Source organism: Lates calcarifer, linkage group LG9 (assembly GCF_001640805.2).
Source record: "Lates calcarifer isolate ASB-BC8 linkage group LG9, TLL_Latcal_v3, whole genome shotgun sequence".
NCBI lineage: Eukaryota > Metazoa > Chordata > Actinopteri > Centropomidae > Lates > Lates calcarifer.
Window position 1 is genome coordinate 6077773 of NC_066841.1, and position 9068 is coordinate 6086840.

Below are 9068 nucleotides of genomic sequence, written 5' to 3' on the forward strand. Positions count from 1 at the left end.
GGATTCCAACCCAAATGTCATCAGTCAGGTCCATTACCCAGAGGATTTACATGTAATCAAGTCATCTCTGCACTGACAGCATCAGTCGAATACTTCACAACAGAGCACTTAAAATCTGCCAGCAATTCAGCGCGGTCAAAGGCTTATCAGTAAGGTGAAATCCTCATGTAAGACATGAAAAAAATATTCACATTGCTGTGCACTTTAGCAGCGTATCAGACACCCTGCTGAATGTCTTTTGAATTAGGAAGGCGCTAATGGGGCAGGTAGCTTTGACTAAAGTTAGACATCTTTTGCAATTTCAGTCTGTGTGACAGAAATGCTGAGGTTGTGGTTAATTGCATCTCAAACTGACTAATATTCCTGACAGAACACTTTTGTCTACACTAATCCAATTGATGACTAAGACGATAACTGCCAATCAAAGAGAAGGCAGACACAGGTGCCCAGTCAGTTTTTTTTTCTCCAGAGATCTGCAGATAGAAAACCTTAGAGACTTAAATCACAGCTGCAGCAGAGGCAATGCCTTTAGCTGCATTGTCTCTTTGTTCCTCGCTGTCACTTTCACTATACAGAAAGTCTATTTATTGAACCAAAATCACCAATTCATTTATGATCTTCTTGACCACCTGTCCAGCAGCATGACAAGCTCAACAAATAATGCCACGCTGTTTTTTAAGCCAGATGCCAATTAGCTGCAGAATGTTCTTTTTTTGTTTGTTTATGTGATGTGCTTTTTCTCTGTGCATCAATTAGATGTCTTACAGGAGAATATTTCATGGGTATTTCAACTATCCAATGAGTGCCAAAAGATGAGGGTTGGCAGCATTTAGACTCAACTGTGACATCCTCCTCTCTAAACTTTAAAACACTGAAACACTAAACAGGGAGAAAATTACAGCATAATTACAGCTTTTTACCATGACTGCTACAATTTACAAAGGTCTTTCAAAATGTTATGTACTCAAATAAATGTGAGCAAATAAAATTCACTTAGAGGCATTTATGTCAAGGAATTGAACATTACAGCAGATGATAATACAGTTGGATCTGGCATAAACAGCTCTGGAACAAGGATTCTGCTGAGAGCCCCCCCCCCCCTTTTTTTTGTGTAGTAAATTCAACAATACCTAAAGCTGAGCATGCAAAGAGGAGGGTGGGGTGGTAGTAGGGCAAATGATGCAGGCATCGAAGTGTTGGCAGAGTAAGATACGTCTCATAATGGTTGCTCTGCACAGCTGTGCAGTTGTGTGAATGTGACTGGATGTTACTAATCGGCTGGTAGCCAAGCTGTCGATGGTTGAGCTGCTGATGCCAACAAGCTAATGCAAATACAACTTCAGTGCTCTGCCTAAACTCACACAAGATCATATTGCACTTTAATGGAAGTAAATATACCTTTCATCCTGTCTGTAATAAGGATACAAAGCACCCAATTTCAGGTTAAAGCAGACAGCACACTGAGCATAAGTTTTTCACTCACTTCCTGTCTGCAACAATGTAGAACTAGGAAACAACTTCCAAACTATATGAATATATTGAACTGAATCTATTAGTCACAAAAATCATTTGCTGCAAATTTTCATATTTATATTCTTGCAGATTGGCTTATTCAATATGGTGAACACATGTTTTATAGCTTTGCCTACCTGTCCAATCACAGAAGGGAAAAAAAAAACAAACAAACTTGATTCTGTTTTGTCAAGTTTCAAAGTTTGCTTATTGTTTCACAGCAGCCAAATTGAATATTTTCACCCCGGCGCTGCATTTCATTGTCCTCTGTGCACTGTGTTATTCACCTCACAACCAAAATAGGAAGTACTGTAGACCCAGAAAATAAACCCCATGATGAAAAATGAGTGAACCTTAAGAAATCTAATTACATATTCCATGTGGAAGAGAACTGATCAAGATAAATGCAATATGGAGAGGCTAAACAGATTACAGTATGTATGTTGTTGATATGTGTCAAGTTAGCGGTGGGGTATTTCCTTATAATCATTTGGGGAAACTATAATCACAGATAATTCTTGGTGATACAACTGTTCAACAAATATAGGAACACATTCTACAATGAGACAATGGGGAGAGAAAGAAAGGCAGGTAGTTTAGTGTACTATGCCAAATGAAGGGTAACGTTTCAACATTTTTCTTCTGAACAAAACCCAGACTTGCAGAAAGCCTGCAGAGAGCCTGACTATGAGTGCCTGAATCTAAAGCCTTTAACACTGAACTTGTGACATCATTTCATCGATTTGTTATTCCATTTTCTCTCTGCTCACAATTATTACTGTGCTTCAGAAGGGAACTCAAAGTACAGTTCTATTTTGAACCAGCAATCTAACGAGGAGCCTCTTCACAATCTCCATCCCCACCATCACTAAACCACTAAAGATTAAAACCTCTTATTAGCCCTAAATACTGAATATGTCTCCATAAAAGAGGCCCATTAAAGTTGAAGGAAAACAGGGAACAAGATTAGTCCAGTGTGTGTCGCACGCAGTGTGCTCTGTTTGTCAGCTTCAATTATCCATAACACTCAACCTTAATCCTCATTGCAATTAAAATTCCAATTAGAATTGTAAAAACATATCCAGACGTACAGAGCAGGAGGAAGGCTTGGTAAATATTGGCCTACCTCAGTCTCAACACTTCCAGTCACAGTAGGACATACATTAAAATACTGTGTACAATAGCTGCAGGAATCATGCTCAATGCATATGCAATAGCCATTAGCAGCATAATGTTGGATAAATAATGGTACATTGATTTCACAAATGAAGTAATTGGATAAGGATGATTGCATTAGCATATTTTAGATAGCAAAGCAATCACTGCAAAATTCATTTTCATCTCATTATCTGGCATTGATAACTAATCTGATAGAGAAACAACTAATACATTTTCTTATAAGCCTCCTTTTCAGTGCTCAGTATGTAAAACTGGTGCTTTGTTGAAATATGGAAATGTGGCTTACACATAGTACACTCAAGCAAATACAGGGTTTACGTACCAAAGATTAGTGATTGATTTAAATATATATATTCTAACTGCATTTGTATGATGACTAATTCTTTTTAGAGCAGCTGAATCTGAAGTGTGACATCATCCAGCTATTATAACCACAGTTATAATTCAGGTTTGCTGTCTGTTCTTTATCATCTGTAGTATTAAAGGATTAACTCATCCAAGATAAAAAGACATATTTTCTCACCTACATTTAGTAGTATCTGACAGCCGGGATACTGAAGTTTCAGGTTTTCTTTGCCCACACTTTGAGATACCTCTACTGTTGTGTAATGTAGGTGAATAGAAGTTAGGTCATGGTGGTCCCAGCATTGACAAATTACTTTTAAATGATAAGACAACAGCATGTATTTCCTGGAACACTGCCCCTGTTATTCTATAAAAAAAAAAAAAAAAAAAAAAAAAAAAAAAAAAATCCAAAAACAGTTCTCCAGTTTTCCCTGGAAATGCTTTTTACTGGAAACAGTGACTAATAGTCCCCATTAAAATGTTTGACTTTGAGGTATCGCAAAACAAGTGCAAATGAAACCAAATGTATCTGCATGTGTAGATACTGAGCAACCCAGCTTTGAAATTACTCACTTTGTGTGGACTAATTAGTAATTTGTGCCCTTGAATTAATGTTAAATTATTTTAAAAAGCAGACAGCGAAGTTGCAGGTTGTTGTGACTTCTCCTGTCAGTTAGGGAGGAACAGTGTTGGCTGCAAGCCGGCAGCTGTGTTTTGGCACAGAGGTATCTGAAACGTAATGAATTCATCATCATCAAGATTGTTCGGTTATCTCATTGATTGTATTTGTCCTTGTCCTGTTTTTTGAGACAGTTATGGTGCTTCACTGGACTTTGTTTCAGTAAGAAAAAAAGTAAAATCAGTCAATTGCACATAAAATGTTGTTGAGCTTGCTATGAAACTTGTCACTGTATGGATAATATATTCTAAATGAACCACTTGGATAGAGTACAGTTTATTTTTTGTTTGTTTGTTTTGGATGGAAATATGCTGATATATGTCAGATTTTGGCTGTTACACAATGTTGTTTGACATCCTTTACTCATGTATTAAATGTGAACAATATTAATTTTATGTCAGAGCACATACTACTCTGTTATGGGCATGTATTAGTTTTCTGTTTATTTCCATGACATGTGCCTGTTTCATTATGTAAAATACTAAAATACTACAAAGGAAAAGCAAAAAAATATGTTGGTGTGTTTTTCATAATTTGGGTGAAATGACCCTTTAAGTCTGCTCTTTTAATACAGATATTTCATGGTCTTAAGTGACTGATTACTTGACCAAACAGTTTGTTTTCCAAGTGCACAAAATGACAACAGAATCTGAATTTTAACCAAAACAACAAAGAGGTCACATACACTCTGATTAAATCTGTAAACCGCAAAAAAAAGAAAAAAAAAGAACAGAAAAATGAATCACATTATTAAGCTATGAACAAAACACAACAGCACAGTCCTATCAGCCGTCAAAATCAAAGTCCATCTGCTTCAAAGCCCTGTTGTTCTTATAAACTTTCATAGTTTGGGGCCTAAGAAAGTGTCTGTTTTCTATATTTATCCCAGATGAATATCAGTTTGCCTGCTCTGTGAGCCAGCACCACAGTTCAATATCCTGCTGTGTGTTAGGGGACGAATCACAGACTAAGAGAACACAGCAGAACAATGAGAGAAAGAAATGTCAGACATACAGTGCTTGCATAGAGAGACGCATGCACACACATACGTTCGGATGCACGCATACAGTACATACATCCCCTTACAAGGACACACAATGAGATACACCAGAGACACGCAGAAGAAAAAAGGAGCCCTTTTATTAAAGAAGAGAAGATTTTTTTTTTTAAAAGTGGGGGAAAAAAAGCAGAAAAAGCCCAGGGTGAACCACAACTTCAGAGCTTCACACATGCCAGGGTGAGAGCTTGGCTGCTGGGGGAATGTGTCAAAGCGAGGCCCCTGTCTGAGGAGATTTAGGCCTCAGCCAGAGATGAAACGAAGCCTAACCTCAACACAGAGCCTTGCGGTCTTCTGCCTCACTCAGTCTGTGTGAATATGTGTGTGTGTATATGTGTGAGTGTTTGTTAACACATTTGTTCCTGCAAGTCTCTGGGAAACGAACATAATATGCATGCGTGTGTGAGTCCTTGTGCATATACCAGTCCTTCTTGTGTGGATATACGAGTCCTTAAGCATGTGTTCATGTGTGGATTCTTTCATGTGTGTGTGTGTGTGTGTGTGTGTGTGTGAATCATGGGTACATGAGAGTTGTGTGTGCAGCTCACCACACTTTCCACCCTCAGATCCCTCAACCTCGGTTCTGCGGTCCAGATTTCATTAGCAGCCCTCTGGCTTCCCCTTCGCCATCTGAATCTAATCCTTTGGCTTCCTTTGACATGCATCTGACTAATGAACGTCAATATTTTGGTTAGAGCGACCAGGATGTAAAGAGAGAGAGCCTTGGTTAGGGTGAGAGGAGAAAAAGAGTGATGAAAGGAGTATGTATGTGTGTGTGTGTGTGTGCTTGTGCATTTGTTTCCATAATTTAAAAAAATGGTTTGGTTATGGTAAAGAATGGCAGTCCCTCTAGGAATTCTCAAGCTCGCCTTTGCGTTATTTGTGAGAGGGTTTTTTTTTAATTCAAATTCCAGTAATTGCTGGATGACAATCTAAAATAATACCATTCAAAGCTGCTTTTCACAGCTCAGCTCAAGAAAGGAAACCTCTTTACAAACTGGCATTTATCGTGTATGACTTTTTGCATCTCCGTGTCATGTTCGCAGGCAGCACTGACATCCAGGTGGTGTATGAACTCCAACAAGCTCAACCAATAAAAATCTCAGCAAACTATTGCTAATCTTCCCCAAACAACATCATAGCTGGCTTTAAACAAACCATGTGATTTATAGAGCTCGCTAAGAGCACATCTCAACCTGCCCCATGTGTTATCTTCTTGCTAGCTATCTGTGCAGACTACTGTCAAACTCCCTGTTGTAGAAATTACTCGAACCGAGAGACTCAAGTGGGACTGGAACAAGAAAAATGCTTTGGGGAAGGAGGAATAAGCAGCTCTGCAAGCCTGTGGATAACTTACAATTAGATTTCCCTTACTACCACAGCGATTTTCCCTCATAATCATTTCTTAAGATATTGCCTATGTCAGTTCCCTGTGTCTAAAACACAAGGAACTGACTTCCCTCGCTTTCTCTCTGACACACATTAGATTTCTTCTTTGTTTCTGTCACGTCTGCCTGTGCACAGCTCATCCTCTGGTGTAATGCAGGCTTGTCATTTGTTGATGCAACTTAGGGAGAAATTAGGATCGCTTTGCTGAAACAAATGTCCCCTCTAATCCAAATAAATCAGCATTACTGTCATGGAAGAATGAGTCAATGTTAAATATGTCCTGAAATAGTCCAGCCCAAGGAAATACTGGGGCGGTTGGTGTAGGAAAAATGTATGTGTGAGAGAGAGAGCAAAGAGAGAAAGCTTCAGGTAAAGTGAGAAGAGACTCTTGACACTTGTAAGTGAGAGAAGACTGGGGGAAGTGTGTATATGTCTTCTCTTTTTTCCTCCTCTTCGCCCAGAGAAGATGAGCTGAGTTCATATGCTCCTTTTCAGCAGCTCCTTCACAATCACTCAGTTACACACTTTTCACACCTGGGAGCTACCGAGTACAACCACAGTATTATACTGTTGGCTCAGAATGGCTCCACTTGAGGTAGTTAGGGATTAAGAACTTCCCTCAAGAGCAGTTCGCTGGTAAAAATGAAGGAAGAAAACTCTTTCTCTCCTCATATTCCCAGATTGCCACAGTCACCTGAGGGATTAGAAACAGTGACCATCTTTTCATAAGCCTGTCTCTCATCCATTTTTTTTCCTCCTCTACATGTGCCATCACCACCCCAGTGTGTCTGAGAGAGACAGTGAAATGAGAATGGGAAAATATGCAGAGACAATAATTACAATGCAAATGTTGTCCTGGAAAGGCATCTTAGATTAAATTAGCAATTTAAAGTAAATGCTCATTGTTCTATCAGAAAGCTGCAAGGCCAAGATGACACACATGACTGGGGGAGATCCCGTACTAACGAATGTTGTCATTAAACACATTTCCATTTGTTCGCAAACCCAGGATGCCATGATTACAACCTGACTGTGAGTTTGGGTTTGGTTTGGGCCTGAAATATAAATAGTTAGATGTCAAAATATTTGCCAGTGTGCTTCTTGCATGCTCTGAAAGGAGATATATGGATACTGTACAAAACTTTCTGATGGCAACAGACAATACATAACAGGCATAATAACTACTACTACTAATATAATACTAATAATAATGGTTTATGATAGTAATGGCTTTGGTCTTTAAGCTTTTGTCATTTGCCTGACCCTGATTTGGGCCGTGTCAGGACTCCAGACAAACTTTCAGGCCCATACTGTGCTGGGGCACACATCTCCATTCTTTTTTTCTTTTTTTTTTAGCCCTACAAAACCAGCCCACAAATGCTCATTGTGGTCTGGCAAGGCTCTACATGCATTCTCAGGACAGGTCTAATTTCAAACAGACTGTAGAATAAATGATTGACATGTGCTCTCCTTTGCTGGGACATAATATAAGCCTTGCCTGCACCTGATTGGATGAACATGCTGCGCACTGGATTGTCATTGATCTTTACATTCAGTCTTTAGACTGAAAAAAGTACATGGTGGATGTTGTAGAATAATTACAAAATCATATCAAATATGGTTTCTGAATAAATGTGGGACACATTATGGGTCATGCATTAGCAGAATGATGCTTTATGTTGTGTCTAAGTGTGACATGAAATTTCTTCCTCCTAAAGTAATTGTGTATGTATTGTATCAGTAACAAAAAAACAAACAAACAAACAAAAAAACCCATTAAGGTTAAATTTCAGTAGAAATTATTCTTTCGTTTGCTTTCCTTGTCTCCTTGTCTCATTGGCTATTGTATAAACAAATGTTTGTGTAGGCTAGCTTCTAGATGGAGATACTGTAGAAAAAGAAAGTCAGAAAGAAGTAGAGGGAGATAAATGTATTACTGGGTTATAGAATGGTAAAAAACACAACAGAATCAGAAAAGAGTGATTATAGGAGCAGAATGGACAGTAGCAGAAAGGAGATATGACAGAAAATAAAAGACATCAGGAGACAGAGAGGAAATCTAAAACACAGAGACTGAAAAATAAGAATGGACAGAGTAAAGAGGGACAGACATGAAGAGTGTATGTCTATGTTTAAGTGTGTGCATGTGCATGCGTCATATCCCATTCTTAGCAGGCCTTCAATCAAGATGTGATTTACAAGCCTGGGTTTCTGTCACCGCATTTTACTGCCTACAGGCCTGTGAGCGGTGGCTTTTATTTGGCAGGGGCTTAAACTCTAAGAGTAACAAGTTGGGTTTTTTATTTGGCAGTGGTTTCCAACTGCAATGGTTTTCTTCAGTTTTCCTGACCACAGAGCAGAGAGAGGGGAGATGGGAGGGGGGGTAAGAGGAAAGGGCTGGGAATAAGAAGGGGAAGAGCAGGCAAATAAGGAGGAGGAAAGGAAGAGGAGGAAGAAGGCAGTGTGATGTCAATAAGTAACACTGTAATTATTGCAGAAATTTTGCACAATCACAATTAAAACTTAAACTGGATAAGGTCAAAGGTTAGAGTTAAGCATAGCGGTTGTGGGTAAACTTGGGGTAAGCCTCCAGGGAATTAATGCAAGTCAGTGCAATGTCCTCTAGTGTTTGTGTGCATGTGTGTGTGTGTGTGTGTGTGTGACAGAGAGAGAGAAGGAGAAAGTGTGAAGAGGCATCTTAGAGGTAGTCTGACTGCAGTTTCACAGACTGTCCATCTGCATTTCCCACACTGATGGCTCTCTGAAACCTCCCATGCATCTGCCTCAGTATAGTCCAGACAGATGTTGACCAACAGGTAACTTGCTAAGTTATTCATTGGAGTAAAATTGAACTATCAAGGGATAATCAAATTGGGAAGTTGCATTCCAGAATGAAACGCTAAACTG